Genomic DNA, 11,550 nt, shown 5'->3' with positions numbered 1-11,550 from the left:
TGAAGTAGGGAAGATATATTGATTCTTAGCATGAGTTGCAGTTACGAAAAATCGTTCCTTAAAGTGTAGGCCAGATACAGAACAGTAAGACTACCATATATACATTTTATTCCGCTAAAAGGTAATGATGATAAAGAAAAGCAAGGCACAGCATTGCTAAAAGTATTTCACGTAACTCTTTTCGTAAATGTGTTGTTACAAAGAGAATAAAGAAACCAGAGAGCAACAATTTTACAATCCGCGAGAGAGTTATACGCGAAACTCAGTTGGCATCACGAGGCTGAGTGCACCCCATAAAAGGGCAACAGCGCGTGACAGCCCGGATGGTCACCCATCGAAATGACGGCCACGCCCGACAGCGCTTAACTTCGGTGATCTGACGGGAACCGGTGTATCCACTGCGGCAAGGCCGTTGCCATATTTCATTTTATTCAAAGGGCGACATAATTTATAGCTTACGCACTAGTTAATTGCAATTATAAGGGTTCCAAAGGTGTGTCCCATACAAAATAGGCACAAAAGTCCTGTTTCTCACCATTTACTGACGGTACCACGTTGGCCAGAACCGCGAACTGGTACCAACTGCAATCGTAAATTTTATGAGGGTTTCGTAATCTAGGATTAAAGTCAGTCAAACGTTCTCCTTTTTAATTTTTGTGTTTATGTTTTCAAACTGCAAACAGCTTCTGGGATGATATTTAGATCCACTACTTTAGAAAAACTATCCGACTTATCCCACTTACTGATCTCCGTTGTTGCTCATAAAATATTTCATTATCTCTTTTCTTCTGTAGCACAAGTACTCACTGTCTTTAGATGACTTCCACACAATGTATCAAAAGATGACACCACAAACGCACTTTCGGAGATATGTAAACACCATTGAGAGCATCACTCTAACAGAAGAGAACATTTCTTTCTATGGACATTTTTACTCAAAATAATAAAAGAAAGTACACTTCGGAACTTACTTTGATATCTTCGCTGATTTTCTACGTGATGGTCTTTCAAATTCAAACTTTTGTCGTGGCGCTCCAGACCACAAGTTCCTCTGCCTTAAGCGTACTCAGTTGCCGCCAAGTTGTTGAGCCCTTCACTATCCCTGTCTTTCACCACAACATCGTTCCCATACTTCTTTCCACCCAAGAAATCCTACGATTTGGGAAAAGATGGAAACACCTGGAGGCCAAATCCGTGCTGTCAGGTGGATGTTCAAAACCTTCCCACTTAAAGCGGCGAAGCAAATCCTTGAAGGGTCTGGCAGTAGCCCACTGCATAAAATCGACGATTGCGACGCAATTTACACCCGAAAACTCCGTGTCTGTAACCCTTTTGGTGCTCAGAATTCGTGTAGACTTTTTTTGTTTCCCTGAGGATCGTAAATTATGCCGTTCCATTGACTGGCACCCTGTTTCTGGACTTGCGCGAAACCCAGATGGGCGCTGATGACCATGCTGTTTAGCTCTCTAAGTCACTAATCTCATCGCACCACGAAGGCCAGGTCTCATCATGAGCAACTATGAGATTCAAAAACTCCTCGCCGTCCTGTTCGTAGTGAGAAACGTCAGTGCTGGTTTCTTTCGTTGTTTTTTGTGTTCATCTGTGAAGGTTCGAGGAACTAACGTGGCACATTTCAGAAAGAATTAATTGTTGACCTTCAAGAAAGGACAAACTCAGTCCATAAATAATGAAAGGATGCAGCCATAACTGAAGGTCAACATGATTGTAATTCATTATTAATATTTTTTCGTCCGTTTTCAGACTGAAGCTTCACACACATTTCAATGAACTTCGATTATCTACCTGTAAATTTCGATAGGGTGGACTTCTCTGAGATTCCAAAAACATATTACACTACGAACTTCACACTTGTTAATTTTGTCACACATTTTAAAGTCACACAAGTGAGTAGGAAACGACCGTCCTGTACTCTGTTAACGTCATACTGGCTCCAAGGTTTAGGAAGTTGTGTGATACAATGGCAAGTGGGAAGAAAATTGTGAGGCTCCGTAAGCCGAAAGGTCCTTTAGAAAGGCACTAGTATATAGGCTCTTCCTGTTTTTGCCAACGGAGAAGTCGCTATAATGTGGTTCTGTAGTAGTAATGTTTATTCAGCTTAGACAAAAACAGACGTAACGTTGGTGGATACTATACAACCAGTTTATGTTGTCACAGCAATACATATAAAGTTGAAATTCACTCTTTCTTTCGACGGTTTATTTGATTCTTTAAAGTTGCGGATATTTAAAACAATGTACAGATCATTTTCTAGCATTTCGAGGAGACAAAATGTTACAGTTGCAATGTTTCCCCCTTATGGGTTTATGAAGGTTTTGACGTTAGTGATATGTCAGAGACGGTTTTTAAATTGGCGTGTGATGTGTGTTGCAGATATGTTGCCTCACTCATATGGATTTCTTTTGTGTGTGTGTGTGTGTGTGTGTGTGTGTGTGTGTGTGTGTGTGTGTGTGTGGAATGGGAGGGGGGGGGGGGGCAGGGCGGATGAAGTGATTTGGATTTGTGTACGAAAAACTGATAGACACTTCCATAAGAGTAAGTTGCCCGTTTGGATGTAGCTGCACTCATTATTTGTGGAATTGCTGGGGTTGTTTTGAGAGAAATCTGTTCACCTGATGTACTCCCCAGTACTTACATTTCTAATATCACCTGTAGATCACTGGTGCTCCAATTAACGCTCGTCTACTTCTTGTTCATTAGAGGCGGACAGTTAGCTCACTTAAATAAGTTCCAGTCACATTAACATGGCCACCTCCTACGTTCAACGTGAACGTGCAATATTCACTCACGGATAGCAGGTAGCACCACTAGTAATGGAGGGTATATAAACCGAATAGCGCAGATATGGAAAACGGTGCAGTCCTTGTCATAATGCGGAAATGCATGCTCATTGGCTTCTGGGACAAAGATGGAAGCATTTCCGAAACGGATAAGTTTGTAAATTGTTTGCGCCCCGCTGTGGTTAAATTACGAGGGTTATTCCGAAATTAAGGAACGAAATAGAAACCACATGTGAAAATCCGATAAAGTTTTGCACAGGTGTGTTGGGCAGTGTCTCTAGCAAGGCCGACGATCGCGTTACGTCGTTCATTTTAGTCCTGAGCACACTCTCCCGCCAAGTACGAGGGCCTGTTGCGAAATTTCGCCTGAAGCTATGCAGCCAACGTTACATAACTGTCGTCCGCTTTCTTCAAGATAATTCTCAGCCGTATTCTGCAGGGGCAATGAAGATGCTCCCGCACCGTTTTCAATAGGAAATGTTTGATTACCCACAATACAGCCCGTAGTTGTCTCCCTCTGAGTTTCAGCTCTGCTCACATCAACCGCTCTTTATGAAGACAACATTTTGGCACAGACAACGAGCTTTAGGCCAGCGTAGAGAATTGGCGGGAAGCACTGTCGGCTGCCTTCTATAACGAGGGTATTCGAAAGTTGGTACAACGCTACGACAAACGTCTAAGTCGCATCGGCGACTATGGAGATAAGTAGCTGGAAGTTGTAGCTAACTGTTGCATATAAAACAATTTTGATTTTCACTGTGGTTTCCATTTCGCGACCTATCGTTCCTTACTTTCCGAATAGCCGTCGTATACCATGCATGGGAAAATGGTGCTATTGAAAACCGGCTCTCATACACTGTGTGGCTGGTCCCGGCGGAGGTTCCAGTCCTACCTCGGGCATGGGTGTGTTTGTCCTTAGGTTAATTTAGGTTAAGTAGTGTGTAAGCTTAGGGACTGATGATCTTAGCAGTTAAGCCCCACACGATTTCACACACATTTGAACATTTTGAAAACCGGCTCGAAGACAATTGTGCTGCACCATGGGCCTTAGAGGACAGGTGTGAACGACGTCCGTGGAGATGTGTCTTGTAGAATAAACGTGCAACTGTTCATCAACTGAACGCCCAAATGAACCAAGGTCTACCAACAGTGTCTGCTCAACGACCGTTGCGCGAACGTTGCTTTTTATGAGCCTCGACAGCAGGCGTTTCGTTAATGCACCTATGATGACTGCTGTTCGTCTGAAACGAACGTCACTGGATGTCCACTGAGTTGCTACAGGTGGCCTTTCAGATGGGTCACGTTTTATGCTCCATCGAACAGAAGCCCGTTTGCCTGCATGGCAACGTCTGAGGGAGCGTTGTGCTCTGAGGAATGTTTTCGTGCCATTCCTCGGCGATTTCGTCATCCTGGAAGGCACAGTGGATCAACATAAGTATACACCTATCCTTGGGAACCGTGTCCACCACAACATGAAGTTTGTTTCTCGGGCACGATGGCATCTGGCGGCAGAATAGTGCAACATGTCACACGGCTTGCACTACACGTCTGCGGTTGCAAGAGCACAAGGTGAGTTTATCATACTCCCCTGGCCACCGAACTCCCCTGATTTAAACCCAATAGAGAATCGGCGGATCCACCCAGATCGGGCTGTTCGCACCATGGATACTCAAACGAGAAACCTAGCGCAGCTGGCCACTGCCCTAGAGTCTGCGTGGCTTCGCATCCCTCTCGGGATCTTCCAGAATCTTGTTGACTCTCTTTGAACACGCCCCGCAGCGGTCCGCGCTGCAGAAGCCGGTTATTCTGGCTGCCGACCGGCGTTTACCCCATAATGTGACTGGACAGTGTATAAGGGCTGCATAGTCACTGGGTAGGGCTATACTGGCATCCACCTGCGGTGATCTAGACAAGCCATGAAAGAAAGGTTCATCAAAATTTCCTTTTCAGAAAGCTGTAAGCTACAAAAAAATTCACGCAGTTTGGCATGCCAAAAGATAGCTGGCTAATTTATGAAATCAGACAACTTTTATTATCGATGAAAAGCTGTCCAGTTTGCAGCTGGGTGGTAGAGTTATGATACCACAATATTTGGACTTGATCCGAAGATTATCAGTAAGACACTCTTAAATTAAATTTTCCCTGAGACATTTAAGTCTGTAATTTATCTACGATAACGTTGGGAGCCGAAGAAGTGAATTAAAATTTGTGCTGCTACCAGGACTCGAACCCAGGCCTTTTTGCTTACTAGGCAAAAATACCGACCATTACACCAACACAGAATTATTATCAGTATAACTGCACGAATTACCCAACTCAAACACCCTCCCCAACACAAACTCCAGTTCTCATCTCCCCTTATATTGTCACTATTAACAGGGCTCTCCGACACTGGAATAGCACCCCAACATTGGACGTAATGGTGAAGTGCTGTACTACATGAACTGGAATTTGTGTTGGGGAGGGTATTTGACTTGGGTCGTTCGTGCAGCTACGTTAACCATAATGCTGTGGTGGTGTACTGGTCAGCAGTCTGCCTAGTAACCAAGACCCGGGTTCGAGTCCCGGCTGCAGCATAAATTTCAATTCTCTTCTTCAGCTTCCACCGTTATCGTAGGTAAATTAGAAAATGTCTCAGGGAAAATTTAATTTAAGATCTGTACGATCACATGTAGTACAGCACTTCCCCATTACGTCCAATGCTGGGGTGCCATTCCAATGTCGGAGAGTCCGCTTAATACTGACAATGTAAGGGGAGATGTGAATTGGAGTTTGTGTTGGGGAGGGTACTTGACTTCAGTAGTTCGTGCAGCTATGCTGATCATAGTGCTGTGGTGATGTAATGGTCAGCATATCTGCCTAATAGGCAAGAAGACCCGGGTTCGATTCCCAGCTGTAGGACAATTTTTAATTCACTTCTTCATCTTCCAACGTTATCGTAGTAAGACACTCGTTCAAATGTCGCGATATTTTAACGCTGTCACCCGGTTGGGAACGCGAGAGGTTTCCGTCGGTAACATACGCCGGGAAAAGTCTACATTCACACAGATGTGTACTGACTTGCAACTTCTCTATTGTGTCACTCTGCTGTTTACATTTCTCTCATTCCCATGAGTTTGTAATATTGCTTCCCCTATGAAATAACTGTTTTATTCGGGTTTGATTTTTTTTTTATTTTGACTCCCTAAAAACTTCTCTTATGTATATTCATTGGGGGGACAAGGAAGGAGCCTCACAGAAGATTGTACAAGTACAGTCGGGCGTCCCCCGGGCAACGGTAAATACCGGCAGATCCTTCCACACACTGAGCTACGTCTAAAACGACATGTATTCAGAATCTAAAACGAAGAAAAGGCCCTTTTCAGAGCCATGTTTGACAGTCATATCTCTCAACATCGAGGGCATATCATCTGAAAAAGAAGAACTTATATCCAACACATGTAAACTTCTTTCCTGCGACGTCCTGTGCCTCCAGGAGACACATAGAGGGCCATCACAATGCCGTCCAAATATTCCTGGGATGACCTTGGTGAAGGAGCGCCCTCACGACCAATATGGAAGTGCTCTGTTTCTTCGGCCTGGAATCAAAGTATCCAACATTCAAGTTTACACCGTTAACAACACGGAAATCATTTCTGTTACTATCGGAAGCATTACGGTGTCATCAATATATAAACCGCCAGGGGAAAGGTTTGCTTTCAGCCAACATGTCTGTCACCCACAGCTAATAATGGGAGACTTTAACTGTCGCAATAGAGTGTGGGGCTATCAAGACACAAATGAGGATGGAGAACTACTGGAAAGCTGGGCAGAAGAACACGAGCTGAATCTCATCCACGATCAGAAACAGCCTGCGTCATTCAACAGTGCAAGATGGAAGAGAGGGTATAACCCAGACCTCATATTTGTTTCCAAAACCTTGTCCGCGTCATGCAACAAATTCGTTCTCAACCCTATCCCAAAGACCCAACACAGACCAATCATGCTAAATTTTAGACCAGTAATACTGCCACAAAAAGTACCCTTTAAAAGACGTTTTAACTTCAAAAGGGCCAACCGGAAAGAATTTGCGGACACCTTAGACATGGAAATCGTAAATTTACCATCAAACACTGAAAACTACGGAAAGTTCGTCGAAGCTGTTAAAAGATCAGCAAGACTCAGCATACCTAGAGGCTGCACAACACCTGGAGTTTCCAACGACAAGAAACAAATATATAACGAATACCTGGAGCAGTACAGCATGGACCCTTTCAGTGAAGAAACCATAAAACTTGGGGATCAGCTAATTCAAACTATAAGCAAAGACAGATAAGAGTCCTGGAAACATACGTTGGAGAGTCTTGACATGAAGCACAGTAGCAGAAGAGCTTGGAACCTCATAAAGCGATTGTCCAGCGACCCCGCAGCCCCCAAGGATCAGGTTTCCGTAACACCTGACCAAATCGCACATCAGCTCCTTTTGAATGGTAAACCAACCAGGAACAGTAAGACTGCCACCTCATATAAGAGGCCACAAGTGACTGAAATACCGCATGAGCCATACTTCACTTCAACAGAACTGGAAGCTGCTATCAGTTCCTTGAAACCCAGGAAGGCCGCGGGTACCGATGACGTCATTAATGAATTTATACAGAACCTAGGGCCCATAGCTAAGGAATGGCTTTTAGAACTCTATAATCTCTGCTGGTCAAACAAGACGATACTTAAGCTGTGGTTGAAGGCCAAGGTAGTAGCTATCCCAAAGCCAGGTAAGCCAAGAGATGATGCTAAGAACTATCGTCCAATATCGCTGCTGTGCTGCCCTTTCAAGCTATATGAACGTCTTATCTTGAATAAAATAGCACCACAACTAGAAAGGCAAATCGTTCCACAACAAGCAGGATTCATACCAGGTAAATCTTGCACTGGCCAGGTCCTCTGCCTAACACAATACATAGAGGACGGTTTTGAGAAGGGAGAAAAAACTGGCGTGGTGTTTGTCGACTTATCAGCAGCTTACGACACGATAAACCACAAAATCCTCCTGAGAAAAATTTTCAAAATGACGGGAAACTACCACCTTACTGAAGTTGTGAGATCACTGATCTCCAACAGAAGATACTATGTGGAATTTCAAGAACAAAGAAGTCGCTGGAGGAACCAGAAGAACGGGCTCCCACAAGGTAGTGTTTTGTCCCCCCTACTTTTTAATCTGTATACAAATGACCAACCAGTTGGACCGACGACAAGAAGCTTTATCTATGCTGATGATGTAGCCATTGCATGCCAATCTAGATTAATCAAACAGATTGAGAGAAACCTAACAGATGCCTTAGAAGTACTAACTGAATATTAGAACCCAGCAAAGACGCAGACTTGTTTATTTCATCTAAACAACAAGGAAGCAAACAGGGAATTACAATTGGAATGGAACTCAGTTAAACGTCAACACTGCCCAAACCCAGTTTATCTTGGAGTCACGTTAGATCGAACATTGTCTTACAAGAAACACGTAGAAAGAACTAGAGCGAAAGTCAACACACGGAACGGCATAATCCGTAAACTTACCAACTCACACTGGGGAGCAAAGCCTGAAATTCTACGTGCATCATCCCTGGCATTGTGCTTTGCTCCAGCTGAATATGCATGCCCCGTCTGGAGAAGATCGACACAAGCCCAGAAGCTAGACGCAGCACTGAATGCCTCATGTCGATTAATCACGGGATGCCTGAAGCCTACAAACCGTGATCTCCTTTATATGTGTTCTGGAATAGCCCCCCCCCCCCACAGATCAGACGGCAAACGTTGGCGATGGCCGAACGAAGCAGGCAGTGCGAGGATAGAAGACATGCCCTGTACGCACATCAGCCAGCGGAGGCAAGACTTAAATCTGGGAAAGACTTCATAAAAGTTGGACGTCCACTAACCGAAAGTCAGTCTACAACTAGAGAATCAATGTGGAAACAGAAATTGGATAAAGGCAGTCTGAAAAGTTGGAACATTAAAGAAAAACTTCCTGCTGGATCACAATTGGAATGGAGAGTCTGGAAGAGCCTAAATAGACTTAGATGTCAAATGGGAAGATCGCAGGATAACCTGATCAAGTGGGGATACGCCGAAGAAGAGCCCTGCCAATGTGGAGGAAAACAAACCATGACACACCTGCTGACCTGTCCATCTTTGCTGGCCCCATGCACTTTCCAAGACCTGTGGTTGGCCAACGACGCTGCAGTGAAGTGTGCCGAACACTGGAGAGAGATATGAGCCTTGCTTTAGACAATAATGACGACTTACAATATGTGAAGATCATGAATGTACATACGAATGAATAACTATCATTTACTTGTATTTGTAATCTAGTATATATAGCGTATTAATTAATTACAGATGTAGCTCAGACACGATTAAATAAATAAATTGCTAAGCCAAACTCGCCCTACATTTTCTTTTCAGTAAAAGTACACCTACCAGTGACGAACCGTAATATGGTTATTTTCTCATCTTTATGTTTCCCATTTCTTCTGAACTATTTCGCCATGGTTGTTCTAACACGTTAAGTAGTATAAAAATTGTTACACATTATTTGTTCTCATTTTATTTTAGTGACTTTACACTAAGTAATCGTAACATCATTTTCATTTTCCTCTGATAACTTTTATATAAGATCGTTAGTGAGATCAGAACACATTTTTACTTTCAGAAAAGTAAGTAGCAGTGTTTTAGTGTTGACCTATACGTAGTCCTATCTCACGCCACTTGAAAAGCCTATGAATAACTCTGTAGGTCTTTTTTATGCTCGTGCATACTCTGCTCTATCCATGGACGACGCCATTTTGTTTTGGTTCCCCTATTTGCATACTGCGGTACTGTGGCTCGGAGATTTCAGTATGTGCCAGTACTGCAGGCACCTACCCGCAAACAAATAAAACAACGAATTAAGTAACTCTGTTACTTCGAGGTAATAATTCAACTTCTATGACTACACCTCTTACTTACATAGAAGTATTAAATTACTCTAACTTCAGGAAAGGGGAAGGAACTGTGCCTTCTGTCGCTTTATTAGCATTGCATTCGCCTCTGAGAATCTTGTGAATGGTTTATACTGCGAGGAAAACTGCGGAGCGGCTGGATCCGTAGGTGCCGATAAACACAAACTTGCGAGAGGACCTGAAATTCGCCGGCGCAGTTCCCCGCTGCTAAGCGGCCTACTCGGGAACAACTCTGGACAGCGCTCCAGCTGCTCTTCCCTCGGTGTACTCTCGATTACTTCCCCTTTCCGTCACGCCCTGGTAAACCTGCAATTAAGGGCTTTTCGGTGCAGCAAATGAGGAGACGCATGGCCGACTCTCAGAGAATTCGTGCTAAAGAGGTGCTCGAGAAACTTGCTCAGCCGTTTGTCTCGCTTTTACAAGACATTAGCGGAGCGTTCACGCCTAACAGAAACCGTGCTCGCCGTCTGTTTGTATTTTCGGTACAAAAACAATAAGAGTCAACGATCGATGTAAAATTTCACGAATCACCGAGTGGCGACTGTGAATTAATTTGAAATCAGATTTGACGCAAACTTCTATTTTAACATCGCATAAAAACAAATTTAAATTTTTATCAAACAAAAGCCGGAATAGGGCTGTAACAGCCAACCATTCCATTCACTGGTCCGTCATATTGTTTCGGTTTTTCCATGACTACTCAACATGCATTTTGACAAAAAACGTACCGCTTCCTCGGAAAACGGTTATTATTACGCTCAACCTCATTCATGTCTAATGATGTTGCCTTATACCAAAACCATCTCTTGGAGCTGAGTGAGATGATAAGGATCTAGGTTCTTACTCGGAAGGAGCAGATATCAAATACCATCCCCGTTTAGTTTTCTCATTCTTTTCCGAAATTTATTGTTTCTCGGATCTCAGACGCGTTGATTACGTTTTTCGGAGTAATAGACAACTCTTGGAATTTGAATTGTGTAAGTTAAATACGAATAACGTTTTTGGGGCTTTTGCATAAACTAATACTCCCGTCTTAGATGCTGCAACATATCTAAGACATGAATGATAATTTTTGCTTCGTGCTGACTAAGCAGTAGGATACAAAGTGGCAATGTACTGCTTACAGTAGGGAAAATTTGACAAAATTCAAGTTCCAGCCTCGAAAGGGGGTGGAAGCGAAGATAGCTGGGTCGAAGTGACATAGTCGCTGAGGTATCCAACAGGTAAGAAATCATATTTTTATCCAAATAGGTGAGTATTTGTGAGCGAGTAAATTACAGACGTTCAGCCCATTTTCGTTGGCTTACGATAATTATCAAGTTACACTACCGGTCAAAAGTTTTCGACCACCTATCACAACTGTGTGTTTGTGGTTAAAACAGGTTATCCGTTTCGAATATTCTATCACATCCCCATTCTGATAATAAAACAAGTATAAACATGTAAGGACGAAGCACCTCTGCTGTGTATTTGAGTGCTGCTTCGCATAGAGATGTGCTGATGAGTATCCACAACAACAAAGACATGCTCTTATCTAAGAAGGTTCCACTCGAATAAGCCTCATTTCTCTCCTTTCTGTGTAGCAATCAATTCGCAATAGTTCACAGTACACTGTGTGCTCCCAGAGGTAGGTTCCTGTACCTCATCAGGTTCATCAATACCCTCCTAATGAGACGAAATCAGGAAAGTGGAGTACAAAAACATGCTGCATTTGTAGCTCTGCATCAGGAGGGTTGTTCTAGTAAGACAATAACAACGGAAGTTGTAGCAGTCCAATTTGC

General features: G+C 43.4%; 1 pseudogene; it reads right to left on the bottom strand.

The window, feature by feature from the left end:
• Window positions 1-299: 299 nt before the first annotated feature.
• On the bottom strand, window positions 300-417 carry LOC126177425 (5S ribosomal RNA; annotated as a pseudogene).
• Window positions 418-11,550: the final 11,133 nt, after the last annotated feature.

Source organism: Schistocerca cancellata, chromosome 3 (genome assembly GCF_023864275.1).
Source record: "Schistocerca cancellata isolate TAMUIC-IGC-003103 chromosome 3, iqSchCanc2.1, whole genome shotgun sequence".
In the NCBI taxonomy this organism is placed as follows: domain Eukaryota; kingdom Metazoa; phylum Arthropoda; class Insecta; order Orthoptera; family Acrididae; genus Schistocerca; species Schistocerca cancellata.
The sequence above is the reverse complement of the archived record's forward strand: the minus strand, read 5'-3'. Positions and strand labels throughout refer to the sequence as shown.